Source organism: Phyllobates terribilis, unplaced genomic scaffold (assembly GCF_046119375.1).
Source record: "Phyllobates terribilis strain yellow unplaced genomic scaffold, ASM4611937v1 Scaffold_10__3_contigs__length_209671492, whole genome shotgun sequence".
Lineage (NCBI taxonomy): Eukaryota > Metazoa > Chordata > Amphibia > Anura > Dendrobatidae > Phyllobates > Phyllobates terribilis.
This window is the reverse complement of record NW_027362770.1, coordinates 177,983,928-178,010,560: the sequence shown is the minus strand read 5'-3', so window position 1 is coordinate 178,010,560 and position 26,633 is coordinate 177,983,928. Positions and strand designations below refer to the sequence as shown.

At 42.2% G+C, this 26,633-nt stretch overlaps 2 protein-coding genes across 2 annotated transcripts in view; one reads left to right on the top strand and one right to left on the bottom strand.

Moving 5' to 3' along the window:
* Positions 1–13,063, top strand: part of LOC141164715 (uncharacterized) — a 68,806-nt gene extending 55,743 nt beyond the window's left edge. Inside the window, exon 3 of the transcript XR_012250938.1 lies at positions 12,334–13,063. The gene's annotated coding sequence lies outside the window, so the exon portion shown is untranslated. The remainder of the gene's footprint in view (positions 1–12,333) is intronic.
* Positions 1–15,587, bottom strand: part of SYN3 (synapsin III) — a 329,959-nt gene extending 314,372 nt beyond the window's left edge. Inside the window, exon 1 of the mRNA XM_073650221.1 lies at positions 15,311–15,587. The gene's annotated coding sequence lies outside the window, so the exon portion shown is untranslated. The remainder of the gene's footprint in view (positions 1–15,310) is intronic.
* Positions 15,588–26,633: the final 11,046 nt, after the last annotated feature.

The window sequence follows — 26,633 nt, the reverse complement described above, 5'->3', positions numbered from 1 at the left end:
TATCTGTCTTTAGAGATGAAACATGGAATGGATAGCACCATCCATCGGATGTTAAGTTGGAGGGGTTAGAATGGCCTTTCGGTGATGTGAGTGAATGTGTTATGTTCGTCCCTTCGCTGTGACACCGAAAATATATCTCCTATAAATACCGGATCAAAGCAAACCCCAATATTCATCACTGATCACTGGCTCCAAAAAGTCTCAAAACAGTGGTTTGATCAGAGTAAGCCCATGCTTTGGAAGTGTACTTCTCCGCTTCTGAGTAAATGAATCCCAGCTTAGAGTCTGGTTCTCAGAGCAGATCTCATGTTGTAATTACCTGGTCACCACAAGAGGCCCCTACTTCAACGGATTTGTTTCTCACTTACCTAGTTATTATTAATCCCATATGTTGAATTTGAAGTCCTACTTCAACGGAGATGGAAGTGTCAGCTCTTTCTCACTTCCCCAGTTATAATCTCATATGTTCAATGTGAGGGTGATATGTCCCCTCTCTAGAGATGTCTGTATGGATATTAACTGTCCTCTATGACAAAAAAACTCTTAAGTTTAGTATTGGTGGAATTATACTATCATGAAGAATGAGGCACAATGAAAGGAGTGAAAACGAACACACCCCCCCCAAGAAAAAACAATAGCAGAATTGCGTTTGGAAAAAGTCATTTTTCCCTATTTTTCAGGATCTTACATGGTAAAGTGAATAATGTCATTGAGATTTTGGACTCATTCCGAAAAAAAAATAAATTAAGGGAGTTAAGGGAAGGGGTTAAGGGAGCTATGAGAAGGAATAGGATAGTTAATAAAATCCTATAAGATCCCCTAATTTCTTGGGATCTCATCCTCACTGCTGCCACTAAAGCTCTTTTTATAGAAGGTGATAATTGAGTAACTGCGAAATTACAGTATGTAAGTGTCGGTGCCGTGAAATCACAAAAACACATGTCTAAGTGGTGAGAAAATGTTATCATTAAAGTAAAAAATGGCCTCGTATCCTCTGTGCCACATTGCTGTATACATCGGATGGCAGGCTGCCACTCTTTAACCCCTTACGTTCTTCACGCTGTTGTTGAGGATTCCGCTAATTATTATAAATCAGGTTCCATTAGAAATCCTAATAGTGTGGAAATACATACTGATTATTAATTATATATATATACTACAGGTCGCCACATGCAGATCCTCCTGTAAATCCATATCCCCAAGCGTATTTCCCTGTGTAAATAGACTCCTGCATGTGTCTCTTTGTTCCCTATAGATCATGATCCTCCCTACCGAAAAGAGCAAACATCTATTATTGACACGGTGGAGACCTAATTATAGTGCTGACATCCTATAGTAATGAAATGTTTATAATAAAGGGGGGAATAAAGAAAAAGACTAGTATCTGTGTATTATATGTGTAATAAATATATTCTATATCAGAGGGCAATCAATAGATCAATAAAACAACACTATAGCACTGCCGAATGTGTACAAGAATATAACTACTAAAATACAGCCCCTTATGTACAAGAATATAACTACTATAATACTGCCCCCTATGTACAAGAATATAACTACTATAATACTGCTCCTATGTACAAGAATATAACTACTAAAATACAGCCCCTTATGTACAAGAATATAACTACTATAATACTGCTCCTATGTACAAGTATATAACTACTATAATACTGCTCCCTATGTACAAGTATATAACTACTATAATACTGCTCACTATGTACAAGAATATAACTACTATAATACTGCCCCCTATGTACAAGAATATAACTACTATAATACTGCCCCCTATGTACAAGAATATAACTACTATAATACTGCCCCCTATGTACAAGTACTATAATACTGCTCCCTATGTACAAGTATATAACTACTATAATACTGCCCCCTATGTACAAGAATATAACTACTATAATACTGCCCCCTATGTACAAGAATATATCTACTATAATACTGCCCCCTATGTACAAGAATATAACTACTATAATACTGCTCCTATGTACAAGAATATAACTACTAAAATACAGCCCCTTATGTACAAGAATATAACTACTATAATACTGCTCCTATGTACAAGTATATAACTACTATAATACTGCTCCCTATGTACAAGTATATAACTACTATAATACTGCTCACTATGTACAAGAATATAACTACTATAATACTGCCCCCTATGTACAAGAATATGACTACTATAATACTGCTCCTATGTACAAGAATATAACTACTATAATACTGCCCCCTATGTACAAGAATATAACTACTATAATACTGCCCCCTATGTACAAGAATATATCTACTATAATACTGCCCCCTATGTACAAGAATATAACTACTATAATACTGCTCCTATGTACAAGAATATAACTACTAAAATACAGCCCCTTATGTACAAGAATATAACTACTATAATACTGCTCCTATGTACAAGTATATAACTACTATAATACTGCTCCCTATGTACAAGTATATAACTACTATAATACTGCTCACTATGTACAAGAATATAACTACTATAATACTGCCCCCTATGTACAAGAATATGACTACTATAATACTGCTCCTATGTACAAGAATATAACTACTATAATACTGCCCCCTATGTACAAGAATATAACTACTATAATACTGCCCCCTATGTACAAGAATATAACTACTATAATACTGCTCCTATGTACAAGAATATAACTACTATAATACTGCTCCTATGTACAAGAATATAACTACTATAATACTGCTCCTATGTACAAGAATATAACTACTATAATACTGCTCCTATGTACAAGAATATAACTACTATAATACTGCTCCTATGTACAAGAATATAACTACTATAATACTGCCCCTATGTACAAGAATATAACTACTATAGTACTCCCCCTATGTACAAGAATATAACTACTATAATACTGCTCCTATGTACAGGAATATAACTACTATAATACTGCTCCTATGTACAAGAATATGACTACTATAATACTGCTCCTATGTACAAGAATATATCTACTATAATACTGGTCCTATGTACAAGAATATAACTACTATAATACTGCTCCTATGTACAAGAATATAAGTACTATAATACTACCCCTATATACAAGAATATAACTACTATAATACTGCCCCTATGTACAAGAATATAAAACTATAATACTGCCCCCTATGTACAAGAATATAACTACTATAATACTGCTCCTATGTACAAGAATATAAGTACTATAATACTACCCCTATATACAAGAATATAACTACTATAATACTGCCCCTATGTACAAGAATATAACTACTATAATACTGCTCCTATGTACAAGAATATGACTACTATAATACTGCTCCTATGTACAAGAATATAACTACTATAATACTGCTCCCTATGTACAAGAATATAACTACTATAATACTGCTCCTATATACAGGAATATAACTACTATAATACTGCTCCTATGTACAAGAATATGACTACTATAATACTGCTCCTATGTACAAGAATATAACTACTATAATACTGCCCCTATGTACAAGAATATAACTACTATAATACTGCTCCTATGTACCTGAATATAACTACTATAATACTGCTCCCTATGTACAAGAATATAACTACTATAATACTGCTCCTATGTACAGGAATATAACTACTATAATACTGCTCCTATGTCCAAGAATATAACTACTATAATACTGCCCCCTATGTACAAGAATATAACTACTATAATACTGCTCCCTATGTACAAGAATGTAACTACTATAATACTGCTCCTATGTACAAGAATATAACTACTATAATACTGCCCCCTATGTACAAGAATATAACTACTATAATACTGCCCCTATGTACAAGAATATACAGTGCCTACAAGTAGTATTCAACCCCATGCAGATTTAGCTGGTTTGATAAGATGCAAATAAGTTAGAGCCTTCAAACTGCAAACGAGAGTAGGTTTTATAAACAGAAGCATAAATCTTACAAACCAAAAAGTTATGTTGCTCAGTTGAATTTTATTCAATTTTAAACATAAAAGTGTGGGTCAATTATTACACAACCCCTATGTTTAATATTTTGTGGAATAACCCTTGTTTGCAATTACAGCTAATAATCGTCTTTTATAAGACCCGATCAGGCCGGCACAGGTCTGTGGAGTTATCTTGGCCCACTCCTCCATGCAGATCTTCTCCAAGTTATCTAGGTTCTTTGGGTGTCTCATGTGGACTTTATTCTTGAGCTCCTTCCACAAGTTTTCAATTGGGTTAAGGTCAGGAGACTGACTAGGCCACTCCAACACCTTGACTTTTTCCCTATTGAACCAGGCCTTGGTTTTCTTGGCTGTGTGCTTTGGGTCGTTGTCTTGTTGGAAGATGAAATTAACACCCATCTTAAGATCCTTGATGGAGGAGCGGAGGTTCTTGGCCAAAATCTCCAGGTAGGCCGTGCTATCCATCTTCCCATGGATGCGGACCAGATGGCCAGGCCCCTTGGCAGAGAAACAGCCCCACAGCATGATGCTGCCACCACCATGCTTGACTGTAGGGATGGTATTCTTGGGGTCGTATGCAGTGCCATCCAGTCTCCAAACGTCACGTGTGTGGTTGGCACCAAAGATCTCGATCTTGGTCTCATCAGACCATAGAACCTTGAACCAGTCTGTCTCAGAGTCCTCCAAGTGATCATGAGCAAACTGTAGACGAGCCTTGACATGACGCTTTGAAAGTAAAGGTACCTTACGGGCTCGTCTGGAACGGAGACCATTGCGGTGGAGTACGTTACTTATGGTATTGACTGAAACCAATGTCCCCACTGCCATGAGATCTTCCCGGAGCTCCTTCCTTGTTGTCCTTGGGTTAGCCTTGACTCTTCGGACAAGCCTGGCCTCGGCACGGGAGGACACTTTCAAAGGCTGTCCTGGCCGTGGAAGGCTAACAGTAGTTCCATAAGCCTTCCACTTACGGATGATGCTCCCAACAGTGGAGACAGGTAGGCCCAACTCCTTGGAAAGGGTTTTGTACCCCTTGCCAGCCTTGTGACCCTCCACGATCTTGTCTCTGATGGCCTTGGAATGCTCCTTTGTCTTTCCCATGTTGACCATGTCTGAGTGCTGTTCACAAGTTTGGGGAGGGTCTTAAATAGTCAGAAAAGGCTGGCAAAAGAGATCTTTAATCCACACATGTGAAGCTCATTATTCTTGGTGCCTGAACTACTTCTTAATGATTTAGGGGGACCAAACAGAATTCTTGTGGTTTGAGGGGTTGAATAATAAATGACACTCTGAATTAACTTTTTACGTTTTAAAAAAAAAAAAAATTTGCTGCAGTGCATTTCCCACTTCCAGGCTGATCTACAGTACAAATGTCACAATGCCAAGTTAATTCCGCATGTGTCAACCAGCTAAATCTGCAGGGGGTTGAATACTACTTGTAGGCACTGTAGCTACTATAATACTGCTCCTATGTACAAGAATATAACTACTATAATATTGCCCCTATGTACAAGAATATAGCTACTATAATACTGCTCCTATGTACAAGAATATAACTACTATAATACTGCCCCCTATATACAAGAATATAACTACTATAATACTGCTCCTATGTACAAGAATATAACTACTATAATACTGCTCCTATGTTCAAGAATATTACTACTATAATACTGCCCCTATGTACAAGAATATAGCTACTATAATACTGCTCCTATGTACAAGAATATAACTACTATAATACTGCCCCCATGTAGAAGAATATAACTACTATAATACTGCTCCTATGTACAAGAATATAACTACTATAATACTGCCCCTATGTACAAGAATATAACTACTATAATACTGCTCCTATGTACAAGAATATAACTACTATAATACTGCCCCTATGTACAAGAATATAACTACTATAATACTGCCCCCTATGTACAAGAATATAACTACTATAATACTGCTCCTATGTACAAGAATATAACTACTATAATACTGCTCCTATGTACAAGAATATAACTACTATAATACTGCCCCCTATGTACAAGAATATAACTACTATAATACTGCTCCTATGTACAAGAATATAACTACTATAATACTGCCCCTATGTACAAGAATATAGCTACTATAATACTGCTCCTATGTACAAGAATATAGCTACTATAATACTGCCCCTATGTACAAGAATATAACTACTATAATACTGCCCCCTATGTACAAGAATATAACTACTATAATACTGCTCCTATGTACAAGAATATAACTACTATAATACTGCCCCCTATATACAAGAATATAACTACTACAATACTGCTCCTATGTACAAGAATATAACTACTATAATACTGCTCCTATGTACAAGAATATAACTACTATAATACTGCTCCTATGTACAAGAATATAATTACTATAATACTGCCCCCTATGTACAAGAATATAACTACTATAATACTGCTCCTATGTACAAGAATATAACTACTATAATACTGCCCCCTATGTACAAGAATATAACTAGTATAATACTGCTCCTATGTACAAGAATATAACTACTATAATACTGCTCCTATGTACAAGAATATAACTACTATAATACTGCTCCTATGTACAAGAATATAACTACTATAATACTGCTCCTATGTACAAGAATATAACTACTATAATACTGCTCCTATGTACAAGAATATAACTACTATAATACTGCCCCCTATGTACAAGAATATAACTACTATAATACTGCTCCTATGTACAAGTATATACTACAAATAAGAGTTTTCTACCATCGTATGCAAATTGTTCTAAACCTACATTTTTCTAATGCAGAAATAAAAAAAGAGAAGTCTAACCAAACTGTGGGTGACGATCAAATGGAGAAAAATAAAAATAAAATAATTCCTTAAGACAAAAGCATTTATTTATGCAGCAGAGTCCTCTCTGTTTAAGGTGTTTGCCGCTCTCATTTCTAATGTTCTGCCAACACGACTCTTCTTGGCAACGAAACCGGCATTTATTTTATGAACAAGAGCCAAAATGATACTGCTGATTCAATCAAGATGAGGTCACTCTAAAAAATGATGTAGCAGTAAAAAACAAATCCTCCTATACAGGGGGCTATAAATGTTTCTTTAACATTGTTGTTGACCTTTACCACTGCAGACTGACATTGATTAAAACGCTTATTGCAACTAAACAATCAATCAGTTGTAGTTAATCGTGGTTTGTGGATCGAAAGTTCTATACAATGTCTTAATCACGGCCCCGCAATGTTATATAGGTCATTACCAACATGGTCTACCAATCACAAAAAATGATGTTACTATTGACGTCAATAAGGGAGAGGTGTCCAGGAAGGTCAACAGGTGACCATATTATCTGTCCGGAGAAGGTCGAGGGGCCCCCATATACATTAGATGGTTGACTAGTCCCTCTGAAATCAGTGGGTTTGGCGTACTTTAAAATGCAGAAGGAAGGACAAAAGGTGACCACATCATCTGTTGGGGTAAAATCGGAAGGCAGCCTCACACATTACATCATTGACCAGAGCCAATGAAATTTTCAGGTATGCCTGATTTAATCAAATGGGTATGACGAACATTAGAATATTCTCCTTGATTAAAGAAAAGAAGAAAGTACACACTCCCTGCAGTTTAGGCCACTTTCAATTACAGCTTAATTCCCTGTAATCGAAAGCTGAGACATTTTCATAAACATAATAAAGATATTTTCAATGCCTAAACATTTTTCTTCACATTTTAACACCATATGTGTTCAACGTTGTCCTAATTCAGTTTTGTAGCACAACACACATTTCTTTTCTACTTGTTATTCCAACGCTTAGTTAATAACTGTGCCCTGATTCATTTTGATGTTATAACTTGGTTGTGAACTTGAAAAATAACACAGAATGAAGTTAACTAACCAAAGACAAGATGTATTTTAAAAATGCTAATGAAGGGGTTGGTAGGGTGCCCATCGCTGTACCTAAAATTTCTCCTGACCTGATTGTTTTAGAAATAAAATCATGTTATCCCTAGAGGCAAAGTACATTGTAATGTTACGAAGACATGGTATAAGTGCTGTGGATTATCTATGTATGCTGGTAGTATGATGTTCTTTCCCAGATTTTTTTTGCTACTCTGTGTTATGACTGAATATATCTCTATACACTTCTAAATTTTGAAGGAGATTCTCCAGTCCTGCTTATGGCCTGATTTAAGTTGAAATCATTTCAGTCCTGAGTTCAATTGCAAATCTACATTGAGCAGGAGATGTGAGTAATATATCAGACTTTTTGCTATCAATCGGATTTCTGACAACCCCACTGGAAACACTGTGGTTGTTACACTGCTTGTCCATAGAAAACAGTTAGTCCCCAAAAACTCAGTCCCTGTACCGGAATGGCACTATGCTATCAGAAGAGAAGGGAATATGCACCAGGCCGTTAGTCCTGCATTATTAATTAAACTTTTCTAAAAATAAATCAATGGGATGAATTCTTTATAATAATAACATCACACCCCCCAACAAAAGATTTCCGTGTTGCATTAACTGAGAATACACGGAGACTGTCTAAGCCTTGTCTCCTGCAGCCGCGCTCTCCGGACTCCTTCTTAAAATAAGTTGCTGAACTCTCAGTAAATAAAGACTCTGACTGCAAGGATCAATACGTGTTTTCATTAGCTAGATAGCTTTATAAATATCTTATACCGTCAGCTGCTGGCCAAAATCTTACATATCCCTGGGATCTTCTCAGCAACTTTATTAAAGGTAACAGAGGTAAAAGCAAAAACCATCCATCCTTGAAGTTAAATATTAAGCCAGAATCCTCCTCCTTCAAACTCCTTTCTATGCTCTCCAGAAGGTGGTCATACACATTGGGCTAATGTTATCCAAACTGCCAATTACAGTGGGACAAGCCATCCGTGACTTTTGGGGTGTCCAAAGTTTCCATGGTGAGTGAAAATGGAAGAGTATAAGAATAAGAATATACCATAATATAATATTGCCTCCTAAGTACAAGAATACAATTACTATAATACTGCACCTATGTACAGTAGTAAAACTACTATAATACTGCCCCCTATGTACAAGAATATAACTACTATAATATTGCTCCCTATGTACATGAATATAGCTACTATAATACTGCTCCTATGTACAAGAATATAACTACTATAATACTGCCCCTATGTAAAAGAATATAACTACTATAATACTACTCCTATGTACAAGTATATAACTACTATAATACTGCACCTATGTACAGCAGTAAAACTACTATAATACTGCCCCCTATGTACAAGAATATAACTACTATAATACTGCCCCTATGTACAAGAATATAACTACTATAATACTGCCCCTATGTACAAGAATATAACTACTATAATACTGCCCCTATGTACAAGAATATAGCTACTATAATACTGCCCCTATGTACAAGAATATAACTACTATAATACTGCCCCCTATGTACAAGAATATAACTACTATAATACTGCTCCCCTATGTACAAGAATATAACTACTATAATACTGCCCCCTATGTATAAGAATATAACTACTATAATACTGCTCCTATGTACAAGAATATAACTACTATAATACTGCCCCCTATGTACAAGACTATAACTACTATAATACTGCCCCTATGTACAAGAATATAACTACTATAATACTGCTCCTATGTACAAGAATATAACTACTATAATACTGCTCCTATGTACAAGAATATAACTACTATAATACTGCCCCTATGTACAAGAATATAACTACTATAATACTGCCCCCTATGTACAAGAATATAACTACTATAATACTGACCCCTATGTACAAGAATATAACTACTATAATACTGCCCCCTATGTACAGGAATATAACTACTACTAGATGGTGGCCCGATTCTAATGCATCGGGTAATCTAGAATATGAATGCGGCTGACCGGGCGCCACTAAGCAGTGAAGCAGTGTTTAAATGGGTTGTGCACTACTTTTAATTAAATTCACAATGTATCCCCTCGGTGCCCCTAATGAATTTTGTCATTACATCATGTTGTGAATCCTGCTTGTGACAGCATCGCTGACGACGCACAGTCAGCACGTAATTCTCCCGCCTGCAGCCGGCTGTTGCTTCCGTTTACATCACGACTATTTGCGGCTGCAGCCGGGGGTCTGCTGTTCCACGTACCACAGTGAATGACGGGCTGTGGGCGGGGTTATCCCCCATCGTGTCACACCCAGCATCCACCGTGCGCTCTGTCAATGAATGCGCGTGCGGTGAATGCGGGGTGTGACGGGGTACTTCTGCTGCGATTTCTGCTGCCAATTCGCGGCGGGGCTGCAGCAGTCGCTGATTGGTCGCGGCCGGCTTCCCGGCTGCATCGCCGCTGACCTCTGTGCAGAGCGGTGTTTAAATTTGGCGCCAATATCACTGATTGGTCGCGGCCGGCGGCTGTGACCAATCAGCGAACCGTGCTAGTAAGGACCAGGGAGCGGCGCTGCCTGTGCGGGTACTTCCGTTGCGAGCAGCCGGGAGACCGCTCCCCGATCCTCCCTTCACACTTGCCGTCGGGAGATCAGCGGCCCCGCCGGTCGGGGTACTTCTGCTGGCGCCGGTCATCTCCCGGCTGCATCGCCACTGACCTCCGTGCGGCAGATGAGCCGCTAACGGCCGCCATCTTTTTCTGAAATCCAGCGTTGCTGATTGTCCGCGGCCGGACCAATCAGCGACGTGGGATTTCCTGGACAGAAGGACAGACAGACGGGATAACACGATTATATATATTAGATAATACTGCTCCTATGTACAAGAATATGACTACTATAATGCTGCTCATGTGTACAATAATATAACTGCTATAATACTGCTCCCTATGTACAAGAATATAACTACTATAATACTGCCACTATGTCCCTATGTACAAGAATATAACTACTATAATACTGCTCCTATGTACAAGAATATAACTACTATAATACTGCCCTCTATGTACAAGAGTATAACTACTATAATACTGCTCCCTATGTACAAGAATATAACTACTATAATACTGCCCCCTATGTACAAGAATATAACTACTATAATACTGCTCCTATGTACAAGAATATAACTACTATAATACTGCTCCTATGTACAAGAATATAACTACTATAATACTGCCCTCTATGTACAAGAGTATAACTACTATAATACTGCTCCCTATGTACAAGAATATAACTACTATAATACTGCCCCCTATGTACAAGAATATAACTACTATAATACTGCTCCTATGTACAAGAATATAACTACTATAATACTGCCCTCTATGTACAAGAGTATAACTACTATAATACTGCTCCCTATGTACAAGAATATAACTACTATAATACTGCCCCTATGCACAAGAATATAACTACTATAATACTGCCCCTATGCACAAGAATATAACTACTATAATACTGCTCCTATATACAAGAATATAACTACTATAATACTGCCCCCTATGTACAAGAATATAACTACTATAATACAGCCCCATATGTACAAGAATATAACTACTATAATACTGCCCCTATGTACAAGAATATAACTACTATAATACTGCCCCCTATGTACAAGAATATAACTACTATAATACTGTCCTCTATGTACAAGAATATAACTACTATAATACTGCCCCCTATGTACAAGAATATAACTACTATAATACTGCCCCCTATGTACAAGAATATAACTACTATAATACTGCCCCCTATGTACAAGAATATAACTACTATAATACGGCTCCTATGTACAGGAATATAACTACTATAATACTGCCCCTATGTACAAGAATATAACTACTATAATACTGCCCCTATGTACAAGAATATAACTACTATAATACTGCCCCTATGTACAAGAATATAACTACTATAATACTGCCCCTATGTACAAGAATATAACTACTATAATACTGCCCCTATGTACAAGAATATAACTACTATAATACTGCTCCTATGTACAGGAATATAACTACTATAATACTGCCCCTATGTACAGGAATATAACTACTATAATACTGCCCCTATGTACAAGAATATAACTACTATAATACTGCCCCTATGTACAAGAATATAACTACTATAATACCGCCCCCTATGTACAGAAATATAACTACAGTGGATATAAAAAGCCTATACACCCAGTTATTTGTCATGTAAAAATATCACACCCAAAAGAATCATTTCAGAAGTTTTCCACCTTTAATGTCTCCCATAATCTTTACAAATCCACTGAGAAACAAACTGAAATCGTCATTTACAGAGATACTGATTAGCCCCATATAAAGTTTCACTGCTCTAGGAGGATTTTCTGACATTTTTTTACTTTCATTTTACAGTAAATTCCATGGTCCATAAACATCTGACAACACAGCGAAGGGATCACATTGTTGAAAGTTATCATTCAGAAGAAGCGTACAAAAAAATGAGATCTACCATGGAGCACTGTGAAGTCGTTATCAAGAAGTGACTTAAATTTGGCACAACAGTGACATTACCTAGAACTGGACGTTCCTCAAAAATTGATAAAAAGACAAGAAAGAAATTGGTCCGACAGCAACAAAAGAGCTGCAGGAATTTTTGGCAGCTACTGGTTGTGTCCTGCATGTAACAACAGCCTCCCATATTCTTCATATGTCCGGCCTGTGGAGTAGGGTGGCAGGACAGAAGCATTTTTTTTACAATAAAAAATTTCCAAGCCCAACTATGTTTTACCAAAACCCATCTAGTCTGTCAAAAGAATGTGGGGAATGTGTACTGGTCTGATGAGATCAAGGTGGAACTTTTTAGCCATGATTCCAAAAGGTGCAAAATCAACACCGCGCATCACCAGAAGATCACAATCCCCACAGTGAGGCATGGTGGAGGCAGCAATAGACTCTGGGGTTGTTTTTTCGGAATTAGGGCTTCAGTCAAGGTGGAAGAAGTTATGAACAGATAAAAATATCTGTCAATTATTCAACAAAACCTTCAGGCTAAAAAGATGAAGATAAGTTTCACCTTTCAGCACGACAACGGTATTTTACCAACGGCGTGTAGACTTTTTATATCCACTGTACTATTATAAAACTATGCTGTCCTGGTTATTGATTTGCATTTTCATCCTCTGCTCGATCAGACATGACATCCGTATTCATTATTTTGTGCAGAGGCTTCTGGGTAATATTTCCCCTCTCCCAGAGCTGCAAAGCTGCAATCATCATGCAATCAGTGAACTATGGACTCGTCTCCAACCTGTGGCTTTTCAGCTGTTGCAAAACTCCCATCATGCCCCAGGCCAGGCCTCTGATTGGTCAATGACTTCCCTAATGGGAGTGCTAGCACTGGTCTCCACTTTCTGTGTACCTGTATCCTTACACTGCTCCAGACTGACCCAGGATATACTTACAGGATGGATTTTGGGGCCCCTCATCCACCTCTTAGGGCCCCAGACTCACAAAACAACACTGAGTCTATTACACCTGCTCCTGACACAACCACATTTGCTCATGCGCACAAGTCACTGTACAGATGTAGCAGAGCTGAACTTGTCGTTTTGCTAGAATTAAGAATATATTATAGGTTGACCTGCAGTGCTATGTAAAATCAGATATAAGGCATGCTACATGACTAACTCAGGTCTGCTACATGTATATAAAAGAGGACAACAGCACACAATGTACGGGCCTTTGCAATAAAAGAGACTTTTTTAATTAACTGTCCTACGATGCACTCATAATCCAGTATTGCAGAAAATGTGCATATACACAATATACGTATGTAGCACATGTATATATAGTATACACAGAAACACACATATATTCATATAACGTGCACACATATACTGTATACTGTTTGTGTATATATATATATACACACACAGTAAACACACACACATATATATAGTACGCACACTCATTACATACATCCTGTATGTACACACACAGTACAGATATATAAACAGTACACACACATATACAATATATATATATACACCAGGTACACATAACACACACATAGCGCACACACATATATATACTCACACAGACACACATATAGTACACACACACATATATACACAGACACATACACACATATAGTATACACACATATATACACAGATACATACACACATATAGTACACATATATACACAGACACATACACACATATAGTACACATATATACACAGATACATACACACATATAGTACACATATATACACAGACACATACACACATATAGTACACATATATACACAGATACAAACACACATATAGTACACACACATATATACACAGATACATACACACATATAGTACACATATACACAGACACATACACACCTATAGTACACACATATATACACAGATACATACACACATATAGTACACATATACACAGACACATACACACCTATAGTACACACATATATACACAGATACATACACACATATAGTACACACACATATATACACAGATACATACACACATATAGTACACATATATACACAGACACATACACACATATAGTACACACACATATATACACAGATACATACACACATATAGTACACATATATACACAGACACATACACACATATAGTACACACACATATATACACAGATACATACACACATATAGTACACATATACACAGACACATACACACCTATAGTACACACATATATACACAGATACATACACACATATAGTACACATATATACACAGACACACACACATATAGTACACACACATATAGCGCGCACACACATATATAAACTCACATAAACACACATATATATGCTGACACATACACATATACAGTACACACACATGTATATACATACACATACATAGTACACACTCTACACCATATGGCAGTGCTTTTTCCCTAGAGATGTAGCAGAGCTGAGTTTGTGCTTTTCCACTATTCCCGTCGATATCCCACCACATGGTTTTCTGTAGATCTAGAAATAAACCTCAAGAGATTGATCACAATCCACCCCAAGGAGTCAGACCGCACACTCGTCTCTGCTACATCTCCACCATCATCTGTCACACCGTCACACCCTTTCCATCCTGGATCTTCAGCTCTTGTGACACATGTTGAATGATCAGAGCTGTGCACACAGCTTCGGCTCTGCTACATTGTACCGCCCCATGCTCTATATATCCTGTCTATACAGCCCTGTCCCTGTATCACCCCAGTGTAGGGAGCTGGCTGGCAGATGTGGGCACTGCTCCTGCAGATGGGGATGGATAGACACAGAGATGGCCTCTGTCCCTGCAGCATTGCAAGGGTGCACAGCCCCCAGCCCAGCCCCTGCTCTTACCTGGATCCTGGGTGCCTGCCCCTGTAGCATCAGACAGTGTCAGATCCCTTCCTGCTGCCTCTGTGCATCCTCATCCCCTGCATCATCACATCACAGGAGGCAGCTGATGCCTCAGCCTCTCCCAGCTCTTGCCTCCTGCCATTGGCTGCGGCCGCCATGGAGTCCCATCCCCTCCCTCCAACCATCAGGGCTGGATACATAATTTAGTGAACCAACTGGTGGACGGGCCGATCAACTGTCAGCCCCGCACCGGTCACATTCATGGGCAATCCGGTTCATTCAAAGGGGAAAGGTGGGGGTGTGTGGATAATGACTACTCCCAGGCAGGATGAATGCATTGTACGCAGCTCTCCTGCATAATTATGGGGGCTGAACCTTTTTGTATTACAGTATATTCCTTTATGATGCACAACAGGCTCCGCCGGCTGAAGAGACGTTGATTTAGCGGTACGATGAGTATGGAAATCGCAGTGCGTTCTGAGATACCGCAGGTGAAAGTATAGGGGAATTACTCCTAACATAGAAGGATAATACCGCCCCAATACAATGTACAAAACAGCAATAAACTGCAGTGCAAAATATTACACTAACAATACTTCCATACAGTAACCTAAATAATGGCGCTGAATAGTGCTACCACCATACAATCAAAATAATATACTGTAGGGTGCATAAGTAGATGTGTCACACAATGGTAAATTCTACTACACAGTGCTGAAATAATAGCACCATACAGTGTTCAAATAATACCGACAAATACTGTTTAAATAAAACCCACATTCAGAGCAGAAATATCACCACCATCCACTGTTAAAATAATGCCTACTGAAATTATATCACAAGAAGATGTTAAAATAATATCTGCATACAGTGCCAAAAAATAACATGCTGCCCCTGCTAAAATAATAATAATAATAATAATAATAATAATAATAAAGAAAGCCACCGTACACTGCTCGAATAACACCTAAAAAAATAATAACATACAATGCTGAAATATTACCACCAGACACTGTTCAATTAGTGCTACCATATAAAGCTGAAATAATACCACTCAGCTCAAAAAACAATACCACCATACAGTGCCAAAATAATACCGCCATACGAAGCCAAAATAATACCACCATACAGTGCCGATATAATACCATACAGATCCAAAATAATACCACCATATATAGATGAAATAACACCACCATACAGTGCCAAAATAACACTACTATATATTGCAGAAATAATACCACCATACAGAGCCAAAGTAATACCAGCATATAGAACCGAAGTAATACCACCATATAGTGCCGATCTAATACCATACAGACTCAAAATAATATCATTATACAGTGCCGAAATAATACCACCATACAGAGCCAAAATAATACCACCATACAGTGCCGATATAATACCATACAGATCCAAAATAATACCACCATATATAGCTGAAATAACACCACCATACAGTGCCGAAATAATACTACTATATATTGCAGAAATAATACCAGCATATAGAGCTGAAGTAATACCACCATATAGTGCCGATCTAATACCATACAGACTCAAAATAATATCATTATACAGTGCCGAAATAATACCACCATACAGAGCCAAAATAATACCACCATACAGTGCCGATATAATACCATACAGATCCAAAATAATACCACCATATATAGCTGAAATAACACCACCATACAGTGCCGAAATAATACTACTATATATTGCAGAAATAATACCAGCATATAGAGCTGAAGTAATACCACCATATAGTGCCGATCTAATACCATACAGAGCCAAAATAATACCATTATACGTAGCAGAAATAATACCACCATACAGAGCCAAAATAATAATAGCATATAGAGCCAAAATAATGCTACCATACAGTGCTGATCTGATAGAATACAGAGACAAAATAATGCCACCATATAGTGCTGAAATAATACCACCATACAAAAGGGCTCTCCACGTTAGTCACCCCTCCCCCATTTATGCCCCATTAGGAGGGGCTTATCCCTGCAGAGCGCTAACAACAAACCATAGAACTATTCCCTGACACACACACACGTTGTCATCCTCCTCTCCGCCCAGCGGTCACGGCGGGGTTAATCCCGTGCCCCGCTCCCCTGGCACACACCCTGACTGCTCCGTATTTAGGCATCACCGGCGTCTCCCTGCATCATTTATAGGGAAGACAAGGATGGGGTTACCATGGCAACCCATCGATTCTGGTCCACGTCCGCCCCCCCAACCGACAAAAAAAAAAAGGTGCCTGTTCCTTTAATTAGATTATTGCTGAGTGAGCGGAGGGGGTTAATGGTGGAGAGCGGGGCCCGTGTCCTACAAAGGGCCTGTTCCCCTGTGACGGTGAAAACACAAACCGCCCAAAACAGACGAGTGGCGGCAGCGTAATTACTGCTCCTCTGAGTCAGCGCGTTTAACCCCTTCATAACTGCGGGTAGTGCAGTCACCTGGAAAAATCACCTCGATTACAGTCACATTCCTTTAATCCGGCATCAATTAACGTGTCTGATTGTGGTGTATTCTGGATTACCGGACAGCTATAGCTCCGCAGAGGGCCTGTGTACTGCGTACCTCTGCGTCTCTACCAATAGAGGGCGCTCCAGGACAGGTCTCACTACAGCGCTCCAATCTGTGGCACTCCAGTGCTTGGAAAACTACAACTCTCAGAATGCCTCGCACCACCCATGTGCAGATTATGCCCCCAGCAAGTGATGAGATTCGTGTCATCCACACACACCGCCACCCCCCACAGATCTCACTGCTCTGCACTGGCACAGGCCCCGCGCTGGTGGGTGACGTGGGCGGGCGAGGCTGGCGACAGGCCGGAAACCAGGAGGCAACGACTGCGACAATCTCACGTGTCAGGCAAGAAGCCGAGATGTCACGTTATCAAGAACTAAACATCCGTCTCTTATCCATCTAAACAGCCGCCTCTGTGAGCGCCGAGACGTGCGACCACTGAATATATCACTGCTACATAGAGTATACTGATATACCTACATAATACTGCCACATAGAGTATACTGATATACCTACATAATACTGCCACATAGAGTATACTGATATACCTACATAATACTGCCACATAGAGTATACTGATATACCTACATAATACTGCCACATAGAGTATACTGATATACCTATATAATACTGCCACATAGAGTATACTGATATACCTACATAATACTGCCACATAGAGTATACTGATATACCTACATAATACTGCCACATAGAGTATACTGATATACCTACATAATACTGCCACATAGAGTATACTAATATACCTACATAATACTGCCACATAGAGTATACTGATATATCTACATAATACTGCCACATAGAGTATACTGATATACCTACATAATACTGCCACATAGAGTATACTGATATACCTACATAATACTGCCACATAGAGTATACTGATATACCTACATAATACTGCCACATAGAGTATACTGATATACCTACATAATACTGCCACATAGAGTATACTGATATATCTACATAATACTGCCACATAGAGTATACTGATATACCTATATAATACAGCCACATAGAGTATACTGATATACCTACATAATACTGCCACATAGAGTATACTGATATACCTATATAATACTGCCACATAGAGTATACCGATATACCTACATAATACTGACACATAGAGTATACAGATATACCTATATAATACTGCCACATAGAGTATACTGATATACCTACATAATACTGCCACATAGAGTATACTGATATACCTATATAATACTGCCACATAGAGTATACTGATATACCTACATAATACTGCCACATAGAGTATACTGATATACAGTACAGACCAAAAGTTTGGACACACTTTCTCATTTAAAGATTTTTCTGTATTTTCATGACTATGAAAATTGTACATTCACACTGAAGGCATCAAAACTATGAATTAACACATGTGGAATTATATTCTTAACAAAAAAGTGTGAAACAACTGAAAATATGTCTTATATTCTAGGTTCTTCAAAGTAGCCACCTTTTGCTTTGATGACTGCTTTGCACACTCTTGGCATTCTCTTGATGAGCTTCAAGAGGTAGTCACCGGAAATGGTTTTCACTTCACAGGTGTGCCCTGTCAGGTTTAATAAGTGGGATTTCTTGCCTTATAAATGGGGTTGGGACCATCAGTTGTGTTGTGCAGAAGTCAGGTGGATACACAGCTGATAGTCCTACTGAATAGACTGTTAGAATTTGTATTATGGCAAGAAAAAAGCAGCTAAGTAAAGAAAAACGAGTGGCCATCATTACTTTAAGAAATGAAGGTCAGTCAGTGCGAAAAATTGGGAAAACTTTGAAAGTGTCCCCAAGTGGAGTTGCAAAAAACATCAAACGCTACAAAGAAACTGGCTCACATGAGGACTGCCCCAGGAAAGGAAGACCAAGAGTCACCTCTGCTTCTGAGGATAAGTTTATCCGAGTCACCAGCCTCAGAAATCGCAGGTTAACAGCAGCTCAGATTAGAGACCAGGTCAATGCCACACAGAGTTCTAGCAGCAGACACATCTCTTCAACAACTGTTAAGAGGAGTGTAGCGCCGGCGTCCCTGCCCTCTGCTAGGCAGGGACGCTGTTCCCCTCACCTCTCTGCTCCGTGCCCGGCGTCCTCCTCCCGCTCTGCTGGCAGCGCGCGCTCCTTCCCGGCCACTGTGCTTAGGGCGCGCGCGCTCTCCCTCCCTCTTAAAGGGGCCGCGCGCGCCGTCCTAAGGAGTCCCCGGCCAATGGCCGGAGGACTTCACCATATATAAGGCACCTCCTCCAAAATGGAGGTGCCCGAGCAATGTTGTTGCACTGTTCACTACTCTGCTTCAGCCCTCAGGTCCCGTTGCCAGTTACCTGCCAGATTCCTGCCAGCTTGCTGTCTTATTCCTGCCTGATATTCTGCTACCTGCCTGCTAGCCTGAGGTCCGACGGTCTGCCTTCCAACTCCTATCAGTCTGTCTAAGGACCAGCTTGCCCGCTCACCTGGGAGCGCACATCAGCTACCTGCCTGCTTGCCTGAGGTCCGACGGTCTGCCTTCCAACTCCTGTCAGTCTGTCTATGGACCAGCTTGCCCGCTCACCTGGGAGCGCACATCTGCTACCTGCCTGCTAGCCTACATGGAGGCTCCGCCGTCACGTGCTGTGACCACCTGCCTGTCCAGAGACTCCTGCCCGCTCACCTGGGAGCGCTCATCTGCTGCCTGTCTGCTAGCCTACCTGAGGCTCTGCCGTCACGTGCTGTGACCACCCGCCTGTCCAGAGACTTCTGCCCGCTCACCTGGGAGCGCTCATCTGCTGCCTGTCTGTTGGTCTTCCTGGAGGCTCCGCCGTCACATGCTGTGACCACCTGTTTATCCAGAGACTCTCGCCTGCTCACCTGGGAGCTCAGGTCTACCATCAGCCGCCACAGGTCGTACCAACCCTTTACCCAGAGACTGCCCCGGTCACTTGCCGTGACCTTCTGCCCGTTCATCCAGAGACTGCCCCGGTCACTTGCCGTGACCTCCTGCCCGTTCTTCCAGAGACTGTCCCGGTCACCTGCTGTCACTGCTTGCCTGGTCGCCACCCGCTCCCTTACAAGGACCGCCCCCTTGTATAGTAGCTCAGAGGTTCCGCCTCCCAGACCCGTTACAAGGAGACTTTGTGCAGCAGGCCTTCATGGTAAAATAGCTGCTAGGAAACCACTGCTAAGGACAGGCAACAAGCAGAAGAGACTTGTTTGGGCTAAAGAACACAAGGAATGGACATTAGACCAGTGGAAATCTGTGCTTTGGTCTGATGAGTCCAAATTTGAGATCTTTGGTTCCAACCACCATGTCTTTGTGCGACGCAGAATAGGTGAACGGATGGACTCTACATGCCTGGTTCCCACCGTGAAGCATGGAGGAGGAGGTGTGATGGTGTGGGGGTGCTTTGCTGGTGACACTGTTGGGGATTTATTCAAAATTGAAGGCATACTGAACCAGCATGTCTACCACAGCATCTTGCAGCGGCATGCTATTCCATCCGGTTTGCGTTTAGTTGGACCTTCATTTATTTTTCAACAGGACAATGACCCCAAACACCCCTCCAGGCTGTGTAAGGGCTATTTGACCAAGAAGGAGAGTGATGGGGGGCTACGCCAGATGACCTGGCCTCCACAGTCACCAGACCTGAACCCAATCGAGATGGTTTGGGGTGAGCTGGACCGCAGAGTGAAGGCAAAAGGGCCAACAAGTGCTAAGCATCTCTGGGAACTCCTTCAAGATTGTTGGAAGACCATTTCCGGTGACTACCTCTTGAAGCTCATCAAGAGAATGCCAAGAGTGTGCAAAGCAGTCATCAAAGCCAAAGGTGGCTACTTTGAAGAACCTAGAATATAAGACATATTTTCAGTTGTTTCACACTTTTTTGTTAAGTATATAATTCCACATGTGTTAATTCATAGTTTTGATGCCTTCAGTGTGAATGTACAAATTTCATAGTCATGAAAATACAGAAAAATCTTTAAATGAGAATGTGTGTCCAAACTTTTGGTCTGTACTGTATATATATATGTATATATATATATATATATATATATATATATATATATATATATATATATATATATATTTCTCCGCCGTATCTCTGCATCATGAATCGTGGTATGTGTTAAAGGGGCCCACTGAGACTCTTTCGCCCGGGACCCAGAAAAACCTGGAGCCGGCCCTGCTCTGGAGCATCATCAAAAGGAGTGTCTATGATGGCGGGAGGCAGTTCACATCTAAGCAACAGCTCTGGGAGGGTATTCTGTCCTCATGCAAAACAATTGAAGTAGAAACCCTCCAAAACCTGACAAATTCAATGGACGAGAGAGTTCAGAAGCTCCTTTCAAACAAGCGGTCCTATGTGCAAATGTAACATCACCTAGAATAAAGTTTTGAGGTGAAAACTGTTTGATTTCAGTTTGTAATAACCTGCTAATGCTTATAATTTCAAAAATGACCATTTTTTTGTTCTTTATTAAAATGAAAAGGTTGAAAACTCTACTGTGCATAATAATTTGGAACATGCATTTTGAGTGCAGTTTGAGTTTTTTATTTTTTAAAAAATATCCTGTTATCATAGGCAGTTTATACAAAAACCTTTCAATTGTACTCTAATAGTTATTTGACTGGAAAATGACAATGACTGCAATTCATATAGGAAATTTGGGAAAATCTGAGAAAATAGTATTTGCATAATAATTTGGAACACAGTGTATGCTGCTCTCTCCTCCATGCTCACATACTGCACTGCTCTCTCCCCCGTGCTCATATAATGTGCTGCACTCTCCCGTGCTCCCTTACTATGTTGCTCTCTCCTCCATGCTCACATACTGCGCTGCTCTTTCCCCCGTGCTCACATACGGCGCTGCTCTTTCCCCCGTGCTCACATACTGCATTGCTCTCTCCCGTGCTCACTTACTATGCTGCTCTCTCCTCCATGCTCACATAATGCGCTGCTTTCTCCTCCGTGTTTACATACTGCACTGCTCTCTCCCCCACGCTAAAATACTTCACTGCTATTTCCTCTGCGCTCACATACTGCGCTGCTCTCTCCTCCACGCTCACATACTGTGCTGCTGTCTCCTCCACGCTCACATACAGCGCTGCTCCCTCCCCTGCGCTCAAATACTGCGCTGCTCTCTCCTCTTTGCTCACATACTGCTCTGCTCTCTCTCCTGCGTTCACATACTGTGCTGCTCTCTCCCCCACGCTCACATACTGTACTGCTCCCTCTCCTGCACTCACATAATGCGCTGCTCTCTCCCCCACGCTCACATACTGCACTGCTCCCTCTCCTGCGCTCACATACTGCGCTGCTCTCTCCTCCGTGCTCACATACTGAGCTGCTATCTCCTCCGTGCTCACATACTGCACTGCTCTCTCCTCCGAGCTCACATAATGCGCTACTCTCTCCCCCACGCTCACATACTGTACTGCTCCCTCTCCTGCACTCACATACTGCGCTGCTCTCTCCTCCGTGCTCACATACTGAGCTGCTATCTCCTCCGTGCTCACATACTGCACTGCTCTCTCCTCCGAGCTCACATAATGCGCTACTCTCTCCCCCACGCTCACATACTGCACTGCTCCCTCTCCTGCGCTCACATAATGCGCTGCTCTCTCCCCCACGCTCACATACTGCACTGCTCCCTCTTCTGCGCTCACGTACTGCGCTGCTCTCTCCTCCGTGCTCACATACTGCGCTGCTCTCTCCCCCTCGCTCACATACTGCGATGCTCTCTCCTCCAAGCTCACATAATGTGCTACTCTCTCCCCCACGCTCACATACTGTACTACTCCATCTCCTGCGCTCACATACTGCTCTGCTCTCTCCTCTGCGCTCACATACTGCGCTGCTCTCTCCCATGCTCCCTTACTATGCTGCTCAGTACTCCTTGCTCACATACTGTGCTGCTCTCTTCCCCGCGCTCACATACTACACTGCTCCCTGTCCTGCGCTCATGTGGCGCCCCTGCGGGTTCAGTCGCCACAGAGGTACTGCATCTCACCCAGAGGTGTGGTATCTCACTCTCAGGTAAGGAAGGAGTACTGCCCGGGACCCTAACACCAGCATCCAACACTACAATACTCCAGACCAGCAGGAGGGGCATGATGCGTCGCTTCCCTGCTGTGCCCTGTCCCTGGCTGGAGTGGGGGGAACCAAAGTAGGGGGAACCATGTAGTGGGTGTGGGTGGAGGAAGTAAATCAGGGGAGCACTTGTTAGGGATAGTATAAAGAGAGAAGCCATCTTGGGGAGTGTAAACAGTCTGAGAGGAGAAGGAGAAGGAGCAGGAGCTCTGCTCAGGAGGAGGGGCTTGCCAGAGAGGCCCAAGACTGAAGAGAGAGAGAGAGAGGAGCAGGAAAGGCTCCAGGAACGTGGAAGGGACCCCAGGGGTACGGGAAGTGCTGGAGGCCACTCGTACGCCCGAACCTGCCAGGAAGTGGAGGGGTCAGGTCGCACAGAGGGGACCGGTCCCTAAACTAGCAGAGTTCTTTAAGCCTCAACTAGGAAACTGGAAGCTGCAGTATTTCAGGTACTGCAGCCACAAGCCACATCTAATCACCAGAAAGGTGGCCATAGAGGACCCAGGGGACAGAGAAGACGTTGCCCGGCATGGTCCGCGGTGACTGGTTTGGGACACTAGGTGTGAGGTGCAGGGACACGGCCAGAAGGAATACACAGAAGGGGGTCCCGTTATGTACTCCGGAGAGACTTGGGAGTTTGCTGAACCCCTCCCTGAGTAAGCACAGGACGCCGTGGGAAGTTACTCTAGTACTGGTAACTGGAAGTCTAAGAAACCGTGGGTAAACCCTGAGGACTGCACCTTACTGTCTCTGTGATCATTATCTGTGCCATCTTCAGCACTACACCATAACAGCAACATCTACACTGCCCTGGAGCTAAGCTCTACCTGTGGAGAGCTAAACCAACTCTGCTACATTCACACCAGGTCCAGAGGACCTGCTCCGCAGCTGCGGCTTCATATAGCCGCATACCACAGGTGGTGTCACGAACATTTCATAAAAACTATAAATCCCCTGTAAATAATATTCCCCTTTTGATTGACCGCCCTGGGTCACGAACCGGGCCACCGCCACTGTGACATCTCCCCTAGCAACGAACGGCCCAGCAGCGAGTACCGCACGGCCCAGGGGGCGCGTTACTCACATACTGCGCTGCTCTCTCCTCCCCGCTCACATACTGCGCTGCTCTCTCCTCCCCGCTCACATACTGCGCTGCTCTCCCCCACGCTCACATACTGCGCTGCTCTCTCCCCTGCACTCACATACTGCGCTGCTCTCCCCCACGCTCACATACTGCGCTGATCTCTCCCCTGCACTCACATACTGCGCTGTTCTCTTCCCTGCACTCACATACTGTGCTGCTCTCTTCTCCCTGCTCACATACTGCGCTTCCCTCCCCACCGCGCTCACATATTGCGCTACTCTCTCCTCCGCGCTCACATAATGCGCTGCTCTCTCTCCCGCACTCACATACTGCACTACTCTCTCCCCTGGGCTCACATACTGCACTGCTCTCTCCCCCGCGCTCACATACTGCGCTGCTCTGCCCCACGCTCACATACTGCGCTGCTCTCTCCCCTGCGCTCACATACTGCGCTGCTCTCCCCCACGCTTACATACTGCGCTGCTCTCTCCTCCGAGCTCACATACTGTACTGCTCCATCTCATGCGCTCACATACTGCGCTGCTCTCTCCCCCACACACACATAATGCGCTGCTTTCTCCTCCGCACTCACATACTGCGCTGCTCTCTCCCCCGCGCTCACATACTGCGTTGCTCTCTCCTCTATACTCACATACTGCACTGCTCTCTCCCCCGCACACACATAATGTGCTGCTTTCTCCTCCGCACTCACATACTGCGCTGCTCTCTCCCCCGCGCTCACATACTGCGTTGCTCTCTCCTCTATACTCACATACTGCGCTTCTCTCTCCTGTGCTCCCTTACTATGCTGCTCTCTCCTCCATGCTCACATAAGGCACTGCTCTCTCCCCCGTGCTCACATACTATGCTGCTCTCTCCCCCACGCTCACATAATGTGCTGCTCTCTCCCCCGCGCTCATACTGCGCTGCACTCTCCCCCAAGCTCACATAATGCGCTGCTGTCTCTTCTGCGCTCACATATTTCGCTGCTCTCTCCCCCGCGCACACATAATGCGCTGCTTTCTCCTCCGCACTAACATACTGCGCTGCTCTCTCCCCCACGCTCACATACTGCGTTGCTCTCTCCTCCACACTCACATACTGTGCTGCTCTCTTCTCCCTGCTCACATACTGCGCTTCCCTCCCCACCGCGCTCACATATTGCGCTACTCTCTCCTCTGCGCTCACATAATGCGCTGCTCTCTCTCCCACACTCACATACTGTACTGCTCTCTCCCCCGCGCTCACATACTGCACGGCTGTCTCCACTGTGCTCACATACTGCGGTGCTCTCTCCTCTGGGCTCACGTAATGAGTTGCTCTCTCCTCCAAGCTCACATAATGTGCTGCTCTCTCCCCCACGATTACATACTGCACTGCTCCCTCTCCTGCGCTCACATACTGCGCTGCTCTCTCCTCCGCGCTCACATACTGTGCTGCTCTCTCCTCCACGCTCACATTCTGCGCTGCTCCCTCCACTGCGCTCACATACTGCGCTGCTCTCTCCTCCGAGCTCACATAATGCGCTACTCTCTCCCCCATGCTCATATACTGTACTGCTCCATCTCCTGCACTCACATACTGCTCTGCTCTCTCCTTTGTGCTCACA